The sequence below is a fragment of the Neolamprologus multifasciatus genome, chromosome 16 (genome assembly GCF_963576455.1).
Source record: "Neolamprologus multifasciatus chromosome 16, fNeoMul1.2, whole genome shotgun sequence".
Taxonomy (NCBI): Eukaryota; Metazoa; Chordata; class Actinopteri; order Cichliformes; family Cichlidae; genus Neolamprologus; species Neolamprologus multifasciatus.
Genome location: NC_140454.1, coordinates 10,289,740 through 10,310,259, shown reverse-complemented (window position 1 = coordinate 10,310,259; position 20,520 = coordinate 10,289,740). Strand labels below are relative to the sequence as shown.

The following is a 20,520-nucleotide window of genomic DNA, read 5'->3' as shown; positions in this document are numbered from 1 at the left end:
GGGAACCCAATTATTACCTCTACAGGGAAACCAAAATTTCCACAAGCTTCCTTCCTGTCCGCTGCTCCTGTGAGTCTGTTTCAGTTTTTCTTTTCCTTATGTTACTGCAGGACTGACGACAATCATCTCCTGCTGGTGCTTCCCTCTGAGTTGGTAATGTGAATGATGACAACATATTCAGGTTATGAACAACAGCAACACCAATGATTACGCTTGCAAAAGCTTTGTGCCATAAATAGTTAGTAATTGGTTGTGATTCAGTTTTTCCTTGCTGAAAGACTTTCACCCTGTTTAATGCCAGATTCAACATACACGATACTAGCATCAAGTAGTAGTAGTTACATGTTTGTGAGAGCACTTTATTAACAATTATTAATTAATTTGTTTATTAACACATAATTAACATGTTTGATGATGGTTTAAACAAGAATGGTCAAACAAATAAAAATGTTCTACAACTTTTAAAAGCTTAATATGCTATAACTAATTAATTTAAATAATATTTTGTGCTTATTAGCATCTACATGTACTTGCAGCTATATCGTCATACACCAGCCTATAAAGGGCACATAAATGATCCCTCCTCAGTAGGTAATATAGAAGTGGTAGTAGTGTAGATATCGATAATAGTGTGGAGTATTGTTATTGCACTGTATTGTATTATTGTAGGATCTCTACCTTACAATATAAAGCGCCTTGAGGCAACTGTTGTGATTTGCTGCCATATAAATAAAACTGAAGGGAGTATATTCTGTGTGTACACATATGTAGATACATGCCCATGTAAATTTAGCACTTTGTTAATCGCAGAAGCACGTCTGTCAGGGTAACCTGATTTTACAAACTGCTTTTGCACCGTTACACTACTGTCCTGCAAATATTTATTCTGTCTACCATTACATGACTGACAATCCCACAGCAGCCTATTGCTCAAGAGCTGTCCGTCATATTGGACATGATAAGTGGCAGGGATCATGTCCGTTTCACTCATACGTTGTTTATATAAAATAATTTATTATGCTGCACTGTTGGCTGCAGAAATCATCAAGGACATAAAGATAGTCTTTCTTGCTTTCCAGCTGATTTGTATAGAAGATTTATCTGATACAATGGCATCAGATAAATAGCATCAGTTATAAGTTATTTGATTTTTTAAAATCACCAGTATCTTATTCAAACAATATTTGACCATTTAACATATTTATATTTTCATTTTCTCATTCTAGTTTTTCTTTCTTATTTTTGTCATCCTCTTCTTCCTCACCTGAAGCCTCACTTTTGAGCTGAAGTTAGGATTTGTAAATCCCACCCCAGCTTTTGTTATCAGTAACAGAGTCAAATTTGTGCTCTATCATCTTGGCTTTGACTGGACAGCTTTCCAGCTGTCACCACAGCACTCCCCCACAGCTGCCTTGCCCGCCTCCCTGGTGCTACCCCTTGAGCCTGCTGCACCACCCCTCTCCAGCAGCGGAGCCAAAGCCCACACCTCATAAAAAAAACCCACTACAGGAACATGTTTCTTTATTCTTGATATTTTCGCAATTGTTTATCACGAGCAGACCAGACATGGACCCTCTGGGTAAACAACATCATTTTATAAGCTAATGCTATGGCAGCTAATGTTTGACTTTAGAGTCCTAAAATTCTACCACTAGTACTTTTTCTGTGATGAGCAGTTACAATTACACTTTCATATCACATGAGAGTTTATTTTTAAGGGCGAGTTTGACAAATTTAGAGCCACTTCAAGAAAATTTAATTGACAGCAGCTAACAGTCTGCTGTTAGTAGAGCAGGTCTACTAACTGGAAGGTTCATGGTTTGATCCTTGTCTGCTCCAGTCTCCATGCCAAAGATCCTTATTAACCCCAAGTTGCTGTCCGATGCATCCATCGGAGTATCAGTGAGTGTGAATGTTAGATAGAAAGAGCTTATGTGAATGTGTGAATGAGGTAAGTTGTGTAAAGAGCTTTGAGTGGTCAGTTAGAGCAGAAAAGTGCAATATAAGAACCAGTCCATTTACCAGTTAACAGGGGCAGAAACACCAGCCCTTAAAGATATCCTCAACAACTGAGCTCAGTATCACTGTCATCAATCAAAGTTGAGCCACGATGACTCTTTGTCAATTTAAGGTATAATACGCAGAGATGTGTCAATATCAATATGTAATGAAAATCAGGTATATGTCAGAGCAATGACCAGCAGCTATGGCCCACCTGTTCCAGGCAGACTGAGGTTTGTTACTCATCTTGACACAAAATACTGATAAACTTTTGTAGGACTTCTGATTTTGTCCAGTACACTTTTAGGGGTTGCTGATAACATAATGATGTGAACTGTGTGGCATGAAGCTTGGGAGAGTGTCAGGGTTGCACTTCACAGCAACAGTAACTAGATAAACGTCCATCTTCAGCCGACTCTTGCATAATTTCTCTATATAATGAACAAGATGCATGCCAAATATTTTACTTGCTACTACTACTATGTAGGTTTCAGGAAGACATTTTACGGAAATAAACAGTTTTTCTGTAAAGGAAAGTAAAAAAAAAAAAAAGAGCACTATTTCAACATAAATGGCAGACTAAGCATGGTCTGTCCTCTCTCAGCACTTCTCAGCAAACACAACTGAGTAAAACATAGTATGAGACATGAAAGGGTGTCAAGGTTCTCTTTCTGCTTATTTCCAGGCTATGCTTGCTTTTGCTTTTTTGTTATCTAGACTTCCACAGCGCGGCTGGATGCTGAAGCATGGTAATCACATTATGAGGATGGCGTTGGGGCAATGGACAACAGCACAGTGCATCAGTGTTTACTCCCAGCAGATGGGATACATCCATGACCAGCAGCGGAAATGAAAGAAAATGACCCAGAATGATCACATAAGGCTTAAGGGCCAAACTAATCAGATGACCATTCAGGATTCTCTGCTGTAATTTGCTAATTGCTCATTCAGGCATCCTTTTCCTCCTCTCGCTGCACAGCCTGTGCGTGTCTGATATGAGAATAGGCTGTTTTATTAATGTTTGGGTTGCCATCAGTTTCAGACTTATTCCAATGTTGTTGTCTTTTAAAAGCTACTTATCTCGATTAGAACAAATGCTATGTTTGCATAGAAAAAGCACTTTATAAACCACTGGATAGGGTAAAATATGTATTTTAATGCAGACTAAATCTCCATATAATTTTAGTGGCACAGTTTCTACTTATGTCAGGCATTTGTTTAATTTTAGTTCATAATAGTATTATGCCTAGAAATATAACTTACAAGTCCAATTCCCAAAAAGTTGAGATTTTGTAAAATGTAAATAAAATCAGAATGTCAGACTGACATTATGAGTGTCAGTCTCATAACCCCATATTCAGTGTGCAACAGTATGGATTCATGGACGAGCACTATACATGTTTTCTGGATAGTGTTAATGAAAACTACAGAGACGGTCAGAAGGAACTGGACTGTGTCTTTGTAAATCTAGAAAAAAACATGCCAAGCGAGACACTGTGGTACTGAGGAGGTCAGGGTGGTGCAGGACAGTGAGACAGTGATGAGGCATGAGGGTCAGATGGGTTTACTCCTACTCCGAGTCTGTTCTTGTTTGCAGTAGTGATGGACAGGTTGACTGATGAGGTGAGGCAGGAGTCTCTGTGGACTAACGTTCATAAATTTGATTGTGATCTGTAGGGAGAGTAGGGAGCAGGTGGAAGAGAGCCTGGAGAAGTGGAGGTGTGCTCTAGAGAGAAGAGGACTACGTGTGTAAATGAGAGACCCATCTGTCACTCCTACCCTATATCACTGTTAGCTTTGTGGTAGCTCCCTCTGTAGTTGCTAAACATCACCTTTCCATTTCACCTTCTCCAAGCTTGTGTCCACTGCCCTCTCTCCTAGACATCTCCATACAACACAGATATGTCCCATTAAATATCTAAATGTTCACCTTTTCTGATACACATGCAAAGATTCACAAGTTTTCAGGCATGTTTAGCTCTTCAAAAAGAGATTTATTTTCACAAATTATACAAGTAATAAGAAGAAAATGAGTAGTGCATTCATGTTCAGTGCTTGAGCCCTGATACACAATCTTTTGAATCCTGCTCAGCAGCTGAATGGGATTTAATTCTGCAGTATGTTTGAGTCAGTACACTGGGGATTGTTGTTTGGAAAAATGGCAATCACTCATTTGAATGTCAAATTGCTGTGGGCACAAAGGTCTTTATGACATTTCCATTTTGGAGCCGTGACTGCCATCAGACAGTCTGTCCAGATGTCCACTGCTATTGTCATGGATAAAGCTTAGACTGCTGCTGGCTACTGCTTGCATGTGCACATTTCACTTTGTTTTCACAAAGAAAGAGAGACTGCAAAAAACAACATTCTAATTTACATAGTTACTCTTACTGGAATTCGAATAAAGGTGTGGAAACTGTGCGTCAGGTGACACTTCTCACATTTGCAGTAGCATTACTAGCTTAGTGGCCACAGAGTGTAATGCTAGCTCATGTCTACAGTGATTCTTATTAAAACTACAAACCAGACGGGAAGAAACGACAAACAGAGAAACAAGAGCAAGTTTTAAAGTTGCTAAAAATCACAAGAAAGACTGCAGATAGTAAATGAAATTAGAAATAATAATAAAAAAATGTTAGAACTGATAATTTTTTACATTTTTCTTCTAGACTTTTTAATCCTTACTCCTTTCAATCCAATCCATGCATTGAATTAAAGATTAGATCATTGAAGTCAGTCTTAATATGATTCAGAGGCTGCTCAGAAAGCTGATCTCAGCAGGGTAAAGCCACAGATCTCAAATAATAACAGTTCTAGTGGAAATTTTAGATATGCTGTTTAAACACACATGGTGGACCTCCTACAAACACCTAGGATTCAATTTCCCATGTTTGTTGTGTATTTTAACAATGACGAATCACATACCTGTTGCTGGGGAGTAAATATATAAATAGAAAAAAATATAACAAAGAGAAATAGAGAGAGTCTAACTCAAATTTTTAGTGTCCTTCAGCCATGTTTTTGGTCTCGTTTTTGACAAACGAGTGCAAAAACCACAATCACATTTCCCTGTGCTTGAAAATAACTCCTCAAAAAAAAAGACCATTACATTCAGTTTAAACAGATAAGAAAAATTAAAACTTTTAAGCAATGCATACACTCACTTTGCAACCACCTACTGCTGCTCGTATCCACAATCTCATTCTAATGGTCACTACAAAGAGTTTGTGACCATAAATCAGGGTAGAGACATAGTTCCACAAGTAAACTGTCAGCTTTGTGTTTACACTCAGCTCTCTATTCACCACTACAGACTGATATTGTAGACGTAACCTCAATCCTTGTGTCCCTTAGAGCTATAGGGTGAGGAGTTCAGTCATTCAGGGGGGATTCAGAGTAGAGTCACTCCACTTGCACATTAAAAAGGCTAGACTACTGCAATTCATTATTATCAGGATGTCCAAAAAACTCACTGAAAAGCCTTCAGTTAATCCAAAATGCTGCAGCAAGAGTACTGACAGGGACTAGAAAGAGAGAGCATATTTCTCCTGTTTTGGCTTCCCTTCATTGGCTTCCTGTTAAATCCAGAATTGAATTCAAAATCCTGCTCCTCACATACAAGGTCTTAAATAATCAGGCCCCATCTTATCTTAATGACCTTGTAGTACCATATCACCCTATTAGAGCACTTCGCTCTCGCTCTGCAGGCCTACTTGTTGTTCCTAGAGTATTTAAAAGTAGAATGGGAGGGAGAGCCTTCAGTTTTCAGGCCCCTCTTCTGTGGAACCAGCTTCCAGTTTGGATTCAGGAGACAGACACTATCTCTACTTTTAAGATTAGGCTTAAAACTTTCCTTTTTGCTAAAGCATATAGTTAGGGCTGGACCAGGTGACCCTGAATCCTCCCTTAGTTATGCTGCAATAGATGTAGGCTGCCGGGGGATTCCCATGATGCATTGAGTTTTTCCTTTCCAGTCACCTTTCTCACTCACTATGTATTAACAGACCTCTCTGTATTGAATCGTATCTGTTATTAATCTCTGTCTCTCTTCCACAGCATGTCTTTATCCTGTCTTCCTTCTCTCACCCCAACCGGTCGCAGCAGATGGCCGCCCCTCCCTGAGCCTGGTTCTGCCGGAGGTTTCTTGCTGTTAAAAGGGAGTTTTTCGTTCCCACTGTCGCCAAAGTGCTTGCTCATAGGGGGTCATATGATTGTTGGGCTTTTCTCTGTATCTATGAAGCGCCTTGAGGCGACATTTGTTGTGATTTGGCGCTATATAAATAAAATTGAATTGAATTGAATTGAATTAAAAGGAGCCAAAGGAGGTGGTTTGGACTTCTAATTAGGATGCCTCCTGGGCGCTTCCTGGGTGAGGTGTTTTGGGCATGTCTTACCATGAGGAAGCCCAGAGGTAGAACACGGTGTTCCCTGGGATTAGCCGGAGGCGGTGGCTGGGAACTGGGAGGTCTCTGCTCAGGCTGCTGCCTCCACAACCTGGCGTAATATAAGTGGCAGAAACTGGATGGGTGGATGGATACTTATCCACGTGCTAATTTCAATGAGAGACCTTGGTTTCCTTGCAAAACATTAAGGCAAATATTGCCTGACAGAAACCATGAATGCTGAAATTAGTTAGAATTTGCATAGACTATCTGCATTTTTGGGGACCTTTTAACCAAAGATAAATAAACTTGCACATTACCCCCATATCCTACACCCAGCTCGTTCAAAGTGACACCCCAACCTGGTGCTCTTTGTTGGCCATAGCACAAAGTCTCATCAGTCCTTTAATCAACAGAAATTTCATGAAAACATAATCTTTAGCATGTTCATCGCAATCATAGTGCTCTTCCTCAAGTGTTTTATTCTCAAAAGAATCAGAGTACAAAATTAAGTCCTGATGATGCTCTCACTCAGGAATCAGACAAACACTTAAAGATCACAGATCTTTAGAACCACATCCAAAGAGCAATTGCTTTTCTTTTTTATAAATAAATAAATGTGTAGATTCTAGCTAAATATACATTACAAAAAGGAAAAAAGGAGGGCCACAGCAATCATAGTAAAAGGAGTTGGCACTGTGGCCCTAACAAGACCGATCAGTTCTGCTTAAATAATCAGTTTCCCTCATGTACAGAACAGCAAGAGGCAGATTCTAGAGTCAGTACACTATTTCTGATGAAGTTCTCACTAAAACAACTACACATATAAAGTTGCATACGTGTATAAAAAAAAACCCCAAACAAATCAAGAACACCTATATATTTTTTTTTGCTTTTTCTGGAAAAATTAGAACAATGGCAAGAAAAATGATGATGATGTCTTCTACAGAAATAGAGTGCTCACTGATCTGCCTCTCTGACTGCTGTGCATGCTCCTGACACAGGGGCAAAAGCTGGGGACTAGTTGCTCATGGCCATGGCCTACCCTCCTCACTTAGCTGTGAGGAATGAAGCTAATAAAGACAACACCAAAGCAATTTTGGTTGCTCTGATAGTGAAAATACCCTCCCATGTTCCTCTTAAAAAATTAGAACTTCGTTAAATTGGTCGAATACAGTCCTTTATTAATACTAATCATAGAGAAAAACCAAGATAATGTTTAAGTACAACTTGATGTTAAGTACACGCAATCAGAGTTTACTAACACCTGGACTATGCAGTCTTGAACTGTTACTGTTAGTGTGATTTATCCAAACTCAGGTTGCCTATAAAACATGGAGTGGAATCAAAATTGCCTCAATTTCTCTAAAACTGAAGAAGAAAATCCAGTTATAACAATGGCAGTAGAAAAGATAAACAGGTCAAAAAACTTAACTGAGCATGAGAAAACTCTTTTGAAGACAATAGTCTCCAGATACTCCATCATTAAAAACAAACAGCACACATCTGTTGCGAAATCCAAGAAAAGGACTGCGTGGCAATCCATCTGTAATGAGTTCAATGCAAATGAACTCATTATTGCAATAATGACAATTCACAAGCTTCAGGTAAGAATTGTTAACTTTATGTAACGTAGTTACGTATGTGACTTCATGTAAAGTAGTGGCCCTACTTCTATTACTCTTATGTGATGTTAAAGAGAGGTTTAAGATGGTGGAAGACCTGCAAATAAGGACACAGAGCAGTTGCATAAGTTGCTGACAGGAATAATGGAGAACCAACAGCCTTTGGAGAACATCCCAAATGATGACCATCTACAATGTTCAGATGAGGGATCACACACACCTGAACTGAGTATAGCAGTGCACTGATTTACACGCTCTCTCTCTATTTCAGACTATTGTTTGTCACCAACAACTGTCTCATTTAATGTGTTCATTTGATCATATAAACTCTGTGTGTGTATGTGTGTGTGTGTGTGTGTGTGTGTGTGTGTGTGTGTGTGTGTGTGTGTGTGTGTGTGTGTGTGTGTAGGAACTCAAATGGACAGAACTTCAGAGTTGCAAGGCAGTATACCCTCCACATCATCAGAAGCTATGACGTCTACCAGCACTGCAAACGGAAACAGAAGACTCACAATCCATTAAAAGCTGGCAACTGCATTTCATGAACACAAGTTGAAGTATTTAAAGGAGGAGCATGAAATGAAAATGAAGATACTCCAAGTTGAAGTATAAATAAAGATGAAGGCGACCAAAATTTAACGAGAGTTAACTTCAGTAATTGCTTCCTCCAAACAATCAATGTGTCTTTTAGACCCCATTCCTACAAGACTGCTCAAAGCAGCCCTGCCATTAATTAATGCTCCAATCTTAAATATGATCAGCCCATCTCTAATAATCGGCTATGTCCCACCGAGCTTCACCCTGACAATAGTAAAAATGTTATATAGCCATCTCTTGGTCTTAGCTTATATAGGCCAATCTCCAACTTTCTTTTCATCTCAAAAATCCTTGAAAGAGTAGTTGTCAAACAGCTAACAGATCATCTGCAGAGGAATGTTAAAAAATTATTTGAAGCGTTTCAGTCAGGTTTCAGAGCTCATCACAGCACAGAAACAGCTTTACTAAAGGTTACAAATGATCTTCTTATGGCCTCTGACAGTGGACTCATCTCTGTGCTTGTCCTGCTAGACCTCAGTGCATTGAGTATTTCTTCTTCAGTCACCTTTCTCATTCACTATGTGTTAATAGACTTCTCTGCACTGAATCATATTTGTTATTAATCTCTGTCTCTCTTCCACAGCATGTCTTTATCCCGTCTTCCTTCTCACCCCAACTGGTCGCAGCAGATGGCCCCGCCCCTCCATGAGCCTGGTTCTGCCGGAGTTTTCTTCCTGTTAAAAGGGAGTTTTCCCTTCCCACTGTTGCCAAAGTGCTTGCTTATAGGGGGTCATGTGATTGTTGGGTTTTTCTCTGTATGTATTATTGTAGGGTCTACTTTACAATATAAAGCACCTTGAGGCGACTGTTGTTGTGATTTTGTAGTTTGTTTGTTGATTGTCATCTTCTAGTATTGGAGGGTCTGGGCATCCATGCTGTTTAAGGTAGTTATGAAGAACAGCTGTTGCAATAATGACAATTTAGCATCTTCTTGGTGTGAATCCAAGTGTATTCTGAACACCAAACGGGCGCTCCAGTGTGCATATGAGCTTGAGCTTGGTTGTAGCACCTTTGCTCAGTTGTAATTGGGTCCAAGTATGCTGTAAACAAAAAATTCCTTTGAGCATGCCCACTGTCAACAAGCAATAATTCATTATAATCTCCTCTTTCAAAATGAGCAAAATAAGAATGAGTTAAGTAAAATTGGGGAATTATGAGTGACACCTTTTCAACGTGCAACAATCAATTCAATAACTGTAACTGGTGAGTGCATACACCTTGGAGATTAATGGAAAACCAGTGACTCCAACCTACTGAGTCAACCTATGACGCCAGGAAAGTTCCTATATTCATGGAATTATACCTTATAATTAACTTGGGTTGTAGCATCTGGGACGTTTATGTATTGTCTTCTCAATACACAAATGGCCTTACATACTCTGTGAACGACTTTCCACACGGTTGGTTCACTGACCACACATAAATCCCCAGTTCCTCTGTGAAAGATGCCACATGTCAAAAAACGTAAAAGTTATGAGCACCTGCAGACTTACTGGAAAGGCCGTCCTCTTTGGGTAACAGATGAAAGACTGGGTTCCAAAAGGGAAATGATCTCCACATCTTTTACTTTATGCATTTGAAAACAATCTGCAGTGGGTCACTTCTGTCAACAAGAATTTGTCTAGCAGGTGATATTCGCTGATCATCACAGACATAAGTAATCCATGTGTCTTCTTCAGCAAACAACATTAAAGTTAAACGTGCTTGATGGGAGGTTTTATTTAAACCTCCGTTTTTGCCTGGACTACCTCTTATCTTCCTTCAGGAAACAAGCTTAGTTTAGTCAGGAACAGGTTTAGTCTTTTTATACCTTGATTGAGGAAGCAGATTTCTGTATCAGGGTTAAAAGACTGTTTAAATCTAGGACTAGCTTTAATCTTTGTCTGGGAAACCGACCCTAAGTGTTTTGCAAAAAATAAAATAAAATAAAAAATGACGTGAAATTCTGAATTTCCTGGATGTAAATGGATGTAAAGAGTCACTGGCTGCTGCAATTATCCAGCCATCCTCTTTCCCAGTGGGCACCACATTCTTTTTTGTACCTAAGAATAGAATAGAATTAAATTTCAACTTTATTGTCATTGCACATGTCACAAGTACAAGGCAACAAAATGCAGTTTGCATCCATTCAGAAGTGCTTTAGCCATAATATAGATATATAGATATATTACAGAAATGGGTCTGTTATAGGTATGAGGGTACAAAGTATGGGTCTATTATGGGTATGTTACAATGTACACGTTATGAATGTATGTTATGAATATGCTATAATTATAAGTATGTACAGGCTATGAACAGGCTATGAACAGGATATAACTATACAGCTATACAGAAATATGAGCTATGCAAGTTATAAACAGTTGTAAATAGTCGTAGAATTATAATTATCGTATTGTACCGAATATGATAGTCTATACAGCATTTACAATAGTGCAGTTAAGATAACTGAAATATTTGGATAATTTCTATAGAGGCTATATAAAGTGCTAGTGGTTGTGAGTGGTGGTTCAGTCCATGTTATTATTGTGTTTATGAGAGTACAGTTGTCCATTTGTTTGTTTTTGTTTTTCTTGGTCGTGTCCAAGAAAGACAAGACCCTTTGCCCTTGTATAGACTACAGAGGATTCAATGAAATAACAGTTAAAACAACTTCCCACTTCCATTAATTAACTCTGCTTTCAAACCCCTTCACGACTCCACCATTTTCACGAAGCTCGGCCAATGTAATGCCTACCACCTGGTCCATATAAAGGAGAGGGATGAGTGGAAAATGGCATTTAACACACCTTTAGGTCATTTTGAATATCTGGTCATGCCCTTCGGACTCACCAATGCACCTGCCGTGTTTCAAGCCCTAGTTAATGATATATTAAGAGACTTTCTGAACAGATTTGTGTTTGTCTATTTGAACGATATTCTGATCTTTTCCAGAAACCTAGAGGAGCAACGTCTCATGGAAAACCGGCTTTATGTAAAAGCCGAAAAATGTGAGTTGTACTCTACCTCTGTAACTTTTCTAAACACCAAGGCAGACGCCCTGTTTCGCTAGTACACCCTGACTCAGATTGCCCAGACCCGGCAACTGTGCTACCTGCCTCCTGCTTAGTGGGCTTCATCTCTTGGGGGATTGATTGATTGATTGAGTGATTGAATCTTTATTTTGAACATGTTGAAAAAGTATAACAACATAGTACTATAACAAGACAAACAAACAAAGCAAAACAAAAGGAAAACGAGCAACCACAACTACAAATAATTTTCATGTTCAAAAAGGAGCAGGAAGAAGCATAAGCTTATTTAATCTCACCCCCTTTTCCAATATCTAGTAATCAACAGACTACAGAAATCCTCCTTACAATTACATTATATGTTACGTGTATTTTAAAAAAATAAAAAAATAATTAATTATATGTATATCTATCTTTCTATCTATCCATATATACATATATATATATACACATGCACACATATACTCATTTTCAATAACCCCAGTTATCCTCAAAGGATGCACAACCTACAGACGCACACACCTCCTCCCTGTACCCTGCAAAAACCATATCCTTAAACCGCTTTTTAAACTGCGCCATGCTCAGACATTGCTTCATATCTTTACTTAGTCTGTTCCACAGCTTCACTCCACACACAGAGATGCAAAAACTTTTTAAAGTTGTACGGATACAAGGATGTTTTAAATTTAATTCCCCCCTCAAATTGTATCCCCGTTCCCTTTTAGAAAACATTTTTAGAATATTGTCAGGAAGTAGGTTGTATTTTGCTTTATACATAATTTGTGCAGTTAGAAAATGAACCAGATTTGTGAATTTTAGAATTTTTGATTTTAAGAATAGTGGATTTGTATGATCTCTGTAACCCGTTTTCTGGATTATCCTTATGGCCCTTTTTTATAATATAAAGACTGATGATAGCAAACATTTGTAAGTATTGCCCCAGACCTCTGCACAGTAATGCACATACAGTGCAATCAGGGAACAATCGAGAATGTGGAGTGATTTGTGGTCCAGAATGTGTTTTACTTTACTCAAAATTGAAACACTTTTTGCAATTTTGTTATGTATATGATTTATATGTGACTTCCAGTTTAATTTATCATCTATAATTGCATCTCACATCGTACTTTATGTTCAAGTACTCTTTCAATTTCCACACCATCTATATGAATATGCACTTGTGCATTTCTAACGGAATTCCTAAATAAGACTATTTTAGTTTTACTTGGATTTAGCGATAGTTTGTTCCTGTTAAACCATTTTTAAATTTTGTACATTTCTGAAGTAATTGTATCCAGCAACAACTTTAGATTCCCACAAGAACAAAAAATATTTGTGTCGTCTGCAAATAATACTGATTTTAATATATCAGATGCCTTGCAAATATCATTTATATAAATAATAAAAAACTTTGGACCCAGTACAGAGCCTTGTGGAACACCACAAGCAATGTCCAAGCATGATGAGGAATGGACACCCAGCTTCACATATTGTTTCCTGTCACTTAAATAGTTTTTCACCCAGTGCAGTACAACCCCCCTGATCCCATGTCGTTCCAGTTTATTTATTAATATGTCATGATTGATTGTGTCGAATGCTTTCTTGAGATCCAGAAATAGTCCAGCTGCATATTGTTTCTGATCTATAGCATTTGTAATCTCCTCAATTGATTTGATTAATGCCAGTGATGTCGATCTTTTTGATCTGAATCCATATTGACTGTCAGAGAGTAATTTATGTTTATCTTAGAATTTGTCTAATCGTTTATTAAACAGGTTTTCTAGGATTTTGGAGAATTGCGGTAGTAAAGAAACAGGCCTGTAATTTGTGAAGTGGTGTCTATCCCCAGTTTTATACAGCGGCACAACTTTAGCTATTTTCATTTTGTTTGGCACTTTTCCAGTCTGAAATGATGAGTTGCGAATATATTTTAGAGGTCCTACAATTCCTTGTATGATCTTCTTGATGATTTTCATGTCAATATCATTACAATCAGTAAATGTTTTATATTTACACATGTGTACAGTGTCAGTTATTTCTTTTTCCTCCACTGATGTGAGGAACATTGAGTTAGTGTTCCTATCAATCAGGTTTTCACTACAGTCTACTGATGGCAGTGACTCAGGAATTTGTTCTTCCAGATTTGGTCCAATATTTACAAAATAATGATTAAAGCTGTTGACAACATCAGCAGTGTTTTCCATAATATTGCCATTTTCAATAAAATATTGAGGATAACTTTGTTGTCCAGAATTATTTTTAATGATACTTTTTAAAACATCCCATATTCCCTTCATATTATGTTTATTGTTGGTCAATGTTTTACTATAATACTCCGTTCTACATACTCGTATAATATTGGTCAACTTATTTTTGTATTTTTTAATATTTATTTTCAGCATCTTTTGTTCTTAGTTTTAAGAATTCCTTATAGAGTGTATTTTTCTTTTTACATGCATTTTGTAAACACTTGGTGATCCATGGTCTATCTGAATATTTGTGCTTTCTGTTGGATTTTATTGTAGGACAGTTTTTATCGTACAATTCCATGAACATTCTTAAAAATATGCCATAAGCAATATCATTATCAGTTTCTTTGTAAACATTGTTCCAGTCCTGATTTAATAGATCGTTCTTAAGTGCATTCATAGTTTCTTAGTATCTCAGTTGTTCTTCATGCTGATCTTGCTTGTAATTAGTGTCATAAACTGCAAAAACTGGTAGGTGACCACTGATGTCATTAATTAATAATCCGCTCACAATGTTGTTCTCCATATTGTTAGTGAAAATATTGTAAGTAAGGAGCTGTAATTCTGGTTATTTTAGGATGTAAACTCAAACTGTACATAGAGTTTAGAAATTCGTCGGTCATGTTATGCTTTTTCGGATTCAACAGGTCAATATTAAAATCACCACAGATAAACATAACTTTTTGATTTGTTTTAGAGAATATTTCTTCTATGAAGTCATTAAATACTTAAATACTAGAGCCAGGTGTTCTATATATACAGCTAATTATTACATTTTTTCTCTTTTTCCTTATAAATTTCAATTGTTATACATTCTAATAAATTATCAATCGCAGTTGTCATACTTTCCACCACCTTGTAATTTAGGTTTTTATCCACATACACAGCTACTTCCCCTCCACTTTTGTTCCTTTTATTTACACAATTCACATCATATCCCTCCAGTCCAAAGTCCAGTCCTTTCTCCGCATTGATCCATGTTTCAGAAATGGCAATAATTCCAAATGGATTTGTCAACTCATTTAGATATTCCTTTATATTGTTGAAGTTGGCATACAGACTTCTGCTATTAAAATGGATTATTGATAATTTATTTTCCGTGTTGATGGTGTGCTTAAACTGTTCATCAGTGACGTAGCAGCAGTTATTGCTGATGTTGTAGAAGAAATTATTTTCCGGGTCTATATCCTTTTCTAAGTCTAGCACATTATGGTCTGTGTATCGAAATGTTCTCAGTTCCAGATTATCATAAACAGAATTCCAATGAGTTATATTGATATTGTTGCCGGATGCAGATGAAGTTCTTTTAGACTGTGACATGTGTTATGTTGTGTGTCACGTCACATGTGTATTCATACCTCCAATGTAAGTTGAACCTCAGTATTTGTCCAGCTCCTACATGTTTCTGATGACCATCACTTTGGCTTGTTCCATTGAGTTTAATGAATACTTTACAGGTGGTGGTCCATGTATTTTGAATTTTTCCCTGTTTCTTCAAGTAGCGTGCTTTCCTGGCGATGTCCACATTTCATTTTGTCAGATGTTCATTCATGAAGACATTGGATCCTTTCAGCTTCTTTCCTTGTTTTAACAGTGCTGTTTTGTGTTTCCTGTTAGCAAATCTCACAATGATGGCTGGTTTGTCACTGTCATTTTTGGGGGGTAGAGGATGACAAGCCTCAATGTTGTTGTAATCCACTTCCAGACCTTTGGACCGTAGAAAGGTAACCACTTGATGCTCCGTGGAGTTGACATCTTCCTCTCCTGGCCCTCCTACATAGTCAGCGGCGACCGCTCGATCATATGACCGGGGTTTGATGTGAAGCCCTGTGGTGATGACATCGTTCATCCGGGTGTACTGCTCCAAATCCACCACTCTGTTCTCCAGGTACGCCAGCCGCTGATCCTTCTCGGCGTTCTGGACGCAGAGAGCCTTAACTTCTTTGACAGCAGAAATCTCCTCTGTCAATCGAGAAAACAATTCAGCAGGGTCTGAACCAGATTAAGGAACTGGGCCCCCAGCTGGCGGTATGTCCCCCCAGCAGCATGAGCTGCGGTACTAAGGTGGGCAAACACAAGTTTTCATGTCATCATGGGGTAGGTCAGACTATCTCCCTGCTGTAGTGTCACTTCTGGTGGTAGATGCTAGAGAAGGATGTGCAGGAATGTTTCATGCCTGCTTCAGCCTCTAGCCATACCTTCTCTCCTATGGTCACACATCTCTTTAGATTCTGTCACCGGCTTACCTGTCTCGGCAGGAAAATCAGAAATCCTTTCTGATGACAGATTCACTGAGGCAGCACACTTCATTGCCCTGGACAAAATCCCCACAGCCACAGAAACAGCATAGCTCATTGTAGACCACGTCTTCAAACTTCATGGAATCCCCTCAGAGGTCTACTGGGACAGAGGCCCCTCGTTCACCTCACATGTTTGAAAATCTTTCAGTTCTGCACTAAGGGGGCTGAAGTCAATCTCAGCTCCCGTTACCACCCACAGACCAATGTCCAAACAGAAAGGCTGAATTAGGAATTGGATGGACTGCTGAGTCTTGTCCTGTGGAGGTGGTTCTTCTATGTTGTGCCATGCGCTTGTGACCATCTTTGAACAGAGGCGGTGGTTTACGACACCAACTGTCTGCCATTTATGATCTATAATCCAGTTTTGAGTTCCCTTCCCAGACGCCTTAACACCCACTCACATCCTGGGCCATCTGACCTCAGGAATTCGCATGATAAGGTGGGGCCAGGTTTCACAATGAGCTCACCCGAAACCCTGGCTGATTGGGACCCACACCCAGTTTCACACCTTGGCTCAGGCGATTAGAGGATCATCAGGGGGTCCTTTTGTCCCTCTTTGGGGGGATACTCCCACTAGGTTTAAATCTGGGACTCCCCACCATTGACCTTAGAACTGAAGAAGCTTCTCGGATGAGAGGTGAAACGTCTTCAAGCATCTTAAAGAAGTCCAGACGCTTTTCTTTGCAAGCTCCTTTGACTACTCTCCAGCCTGTTGCTCCAGTCCTCAGCTAGGCTCACCACTTAGACACCAGCTAATACTCACAGGCAGGGGCGATTTTAGCCCAGTTTTGGAGGTGCTTCAGCACCCCCAAAATGAATCAAAGCACCCCCAAAGATGCCTTACTTTAAAAAAAATATTTGCTGTTTGTGGGACACACTACTAAAAGTATAAAAAGTATAAAAAGCATACAGTACTTAATTGAGATGGAACATTTTAACAACAAAAGTATAGATAACCCCTCCCCCCTCCCAAAATGGTTTGTTCCAGCTCGGCTCTCTCCTACCCGCTCTAGCGCCGTTGCTGCCAGAGCAATGGTGGCTGAGACGCAGTGGAGCAGAGGTGGAAGTGCCTGGCTTAAAACAGGACTTATTAGCTGCATTTAACTTTCAGTTACTCTTTATATAGTTAGGTAGGAGTCAGACCATGTTTCTTTTTAACTGAAAAACATTACACTAGGTAACCTGCTGTGTTGAAAATAGGGCTGCCACGATTAGTCGACTAGTCACGATTACCTCGACTATCAAAATCATCTACGACTGATTTAATAGTCGACGGGTAGTTTGAAGCAGTGTTGCCAACTCCTCAGTAAGGAAAATCGCTATTGGTTGTCCTAAAAGTCGCCAGAAGTCGCTAAATGACGTCATCGCCTAATTTGCATAATTGGTCATGCTAATGTAATTGTAACCTACGCTGCTGGAGAGAGAAATAACATCGTGGACGAGACATAAAGTGAGCAAAAAACGTCCTAAATGCATTTAGAATTTATTTAGAACTACAAATTAAATTTCTTTTAGCAATTATTGTTTTTTGTAATGTCACAATTCCAACCCTGCTCCTTTACCCGGGCTTGGACCGGCAAAAGTGACCCGAAATAGGCACTCTGGTGGAGTTACTTTGTGTGTGTGTGTGTGTTTATAAGTAGTTTTAAACCTGATCCACAAAACAGCATAAGAGTAAAAGAAGAACTGACTGCGTTACAGCACCCGCTGCTTGTTGAGAGTAAAAGCGATATGCGCTTTCACGTCTTTTTTAGCAACTTTTTCTAGAAAAAAAGTCGCTAGGGGGTCTGAAAACTCTCTAAACATAGCGACAAAGTCGCTAAGTTGGCAACACTGGTTTGAAGCTTTGTAAGATCACAAAAGACGCAGGAACAAGTAGTATAATTTAAGAGTGTAATAACGGACTGAAACAGAAGGTGGCAGCACTGCATGTACAAGGATGCCAGCTGCCGTTAAACCCCGAAGAAGAAGGAGCTGTGTCCCAGAATTCATAGCGCAGCCCAGCTCAGTTTCCAACAATGGCGGCAGCTAGTTAGTTTTAATACTACCCTTATTATTCTTTCTGGGTCACAAAATAAACGTTTAGCATATTTTCAGGCAAGAATGTTGCTGTGTAAACCTCAAACATCTGCTCAGTTTATCAAGACACCACATATTTTCAAAAGCGCTCCGACATTTTCGGAGACGTCTGTTACCCACTAGCTTGATAGCTAGCCGGGGGCAAGGCTCACTAGAGCCCGTGAGAACACCAGACTCCGGCAAATCGTTTTCAAACCCACTGCGGTCTTTCGCTACTCAGGTTAAACATATATAAGTCACTTAGATAACTTAAAAATGTTATTGTTTGGCTTTTTTTAGTATTTTATTTGTTCCTGAGTAAATCGGTTAGGCTGAGATTAAAGTTATAGTTTTTACACAGCTGAATAAACATCAAGCAGACAACTGATTATCAGAAGTGTGAGATGCTCGAGAATATACTCCGGTGTCCCGTTATATTTTAGATAACAAGGAGTTTATTAAACTTCACCGAAACAATCTGCAAATTTCATTCAAATTTAATAAACTATCATCTTGTCTTTATTTTTAGTTAGCACATACCTTAAACACTTAAAGCTGTAAGCTAATGATAGTTATATGAGAGCAGATGCATGCTGGTGCAATAAGCTGTACGCTGTACATCCAATGGATGCATGATCTGATTAGTCGACTAATTGCAAAAATAATCGGTGACTAGTCGACTATCAAAATAATCGTTTGTGGCAGCCCTAGTTGAAAACGTGTTTTCCGACGATGTTTGCTCTGTAGTAAAATTAGCGATATTTGACTGCCCTGTTGATCTCATTGAAATGTATAACATTGTCCGTAGCCTGTTGTTGTTACCACTGTCCTGTTTGAAATGTAATGAGAGAAACTGGTTATTTTGCCATATGTGTATGTGCCAATATTGAACCCAAGGTACTAACTAGCTAACTGACTGGATGCCCATTAACCTTATAACTCCTGTTGTGTGTGTGTGTGTGTGTGTGTACAGATTGTCAGTCCAAAGAGGGAGAGAGGAAAGAGGGGAACATGAGGACAAAGTACAAGATCAGGAAGTACCAGGTAAGAAAACAGACAGGGAGTACTAACAGGCAAAACAGTAACTGTTAAACTGGCAAAGAAAAAGAAAGACAAACAACTAATACAAACAACTCATACAATCTGGAAGTTGTGTTCTCCCTATATTAAAGCTGCTATACAGAATCTGCAAAACAAACTGGGTTGTCAGCCCTGGCACTGCATTACCATATTGAGCTTCAGTCAGAGGAAGTCACGGTTGCCAAAGACTTTATAAAGCTCAAGAGTGAGGCTGGTGCCATTCCAGATATGTTAACATTGTACAATCTTCTGGATAATCAGATCTTCCCCAAACTGAAAACTGTTATTCAGGTTGCTCTAACAAACCCAGTTAGCAGCTGTAGCTGTGAAAGGTCTTTTAGTGTCTTGAGTCAGCTCCATACCTGGCTGAGAAAGACCATGGGTCAAAGCAGACTCCAGCACCTGGCTGTGATGTCAGTTGAGAAAGAGATGCGTGAGAGACTTGACCACCAAAATGTGATAGACAGATTTACCAACCTCAAGGTGAGGCGACATAGGTTAAAAGAAAAGAAAAAATCTGCAGAGCCATAGTAGTATCTGCAGTAAAGATCTTTTCATACATTGTATACATTGTACCAAAGGCTAAGTGTCTCCATTTTCTAATAATATTTTGTATATTTCAAGGACTCTTCTATTTTTGGAGTGTATTTTTTATGTATCTGTATTGTATTATACATACACTTTAGAAGTGAATCTCTGTCCAAAAAATGCACACAGTTTACTTTTTACTCACTATGAGCATCATTTATCATTTTCCCCCAGTAATTAAGGTTAGGATATGTATTTTTTTTTTAAATTCCAATCCATTCTTCTTTGGCAGCATTTTAATAACCTTGATCAGATTTGATGGTTTTGTTACAGACTTTTCAAAAAAGTGTTTTGCTTTTCTTTCAAAAATGTGGGGATTAAATTGTGTTAAAATGTACAAAACAGTGATGTCATGTTTTGTGACGAGGACCCAGGCACAGAGAGACTTGATGAATTTAAGAAACTTATGATTTAATAAAGAAATTTGCAGACTTGCACAGAGAGGGTAAAATTATGATGACTGATTCAATTCAATTCAATTCAATTTTATTTATATAGCGCCAAATCACAACAAATGTCGCCTCAAGGCGACATTTGTCTTCATCTCTGATAACAGAGATGAAGACAACAGACGATGAGGACAGGGAGGAACAGGGGTTTAAATGCACCAAGGAGGCAGTCAGAGAGAACTC

General features: G+C 38.8%; 1 long non-coding RNA gene across 1 annotated transcript; it reads left to right on the top strand.

Moving 5' to 3' along the window:
- Positions 1-18,217: 18,217 nt before the first annotated feature.
- Positions 18,218-19,783, top strand: LOC146500287 (uncharacterized). Its single transcript, XR_014869697.1, has 2 exons — positions 18,218-18,461; positions 19,194-19,783. It is a non-coding gene; the product is annotated as an uncharacterized LOC146500287 (long non-coding RNA).
- The last annotated feature ends 737 nt before the right edge of the window (positions 19,784-20,520 follow it).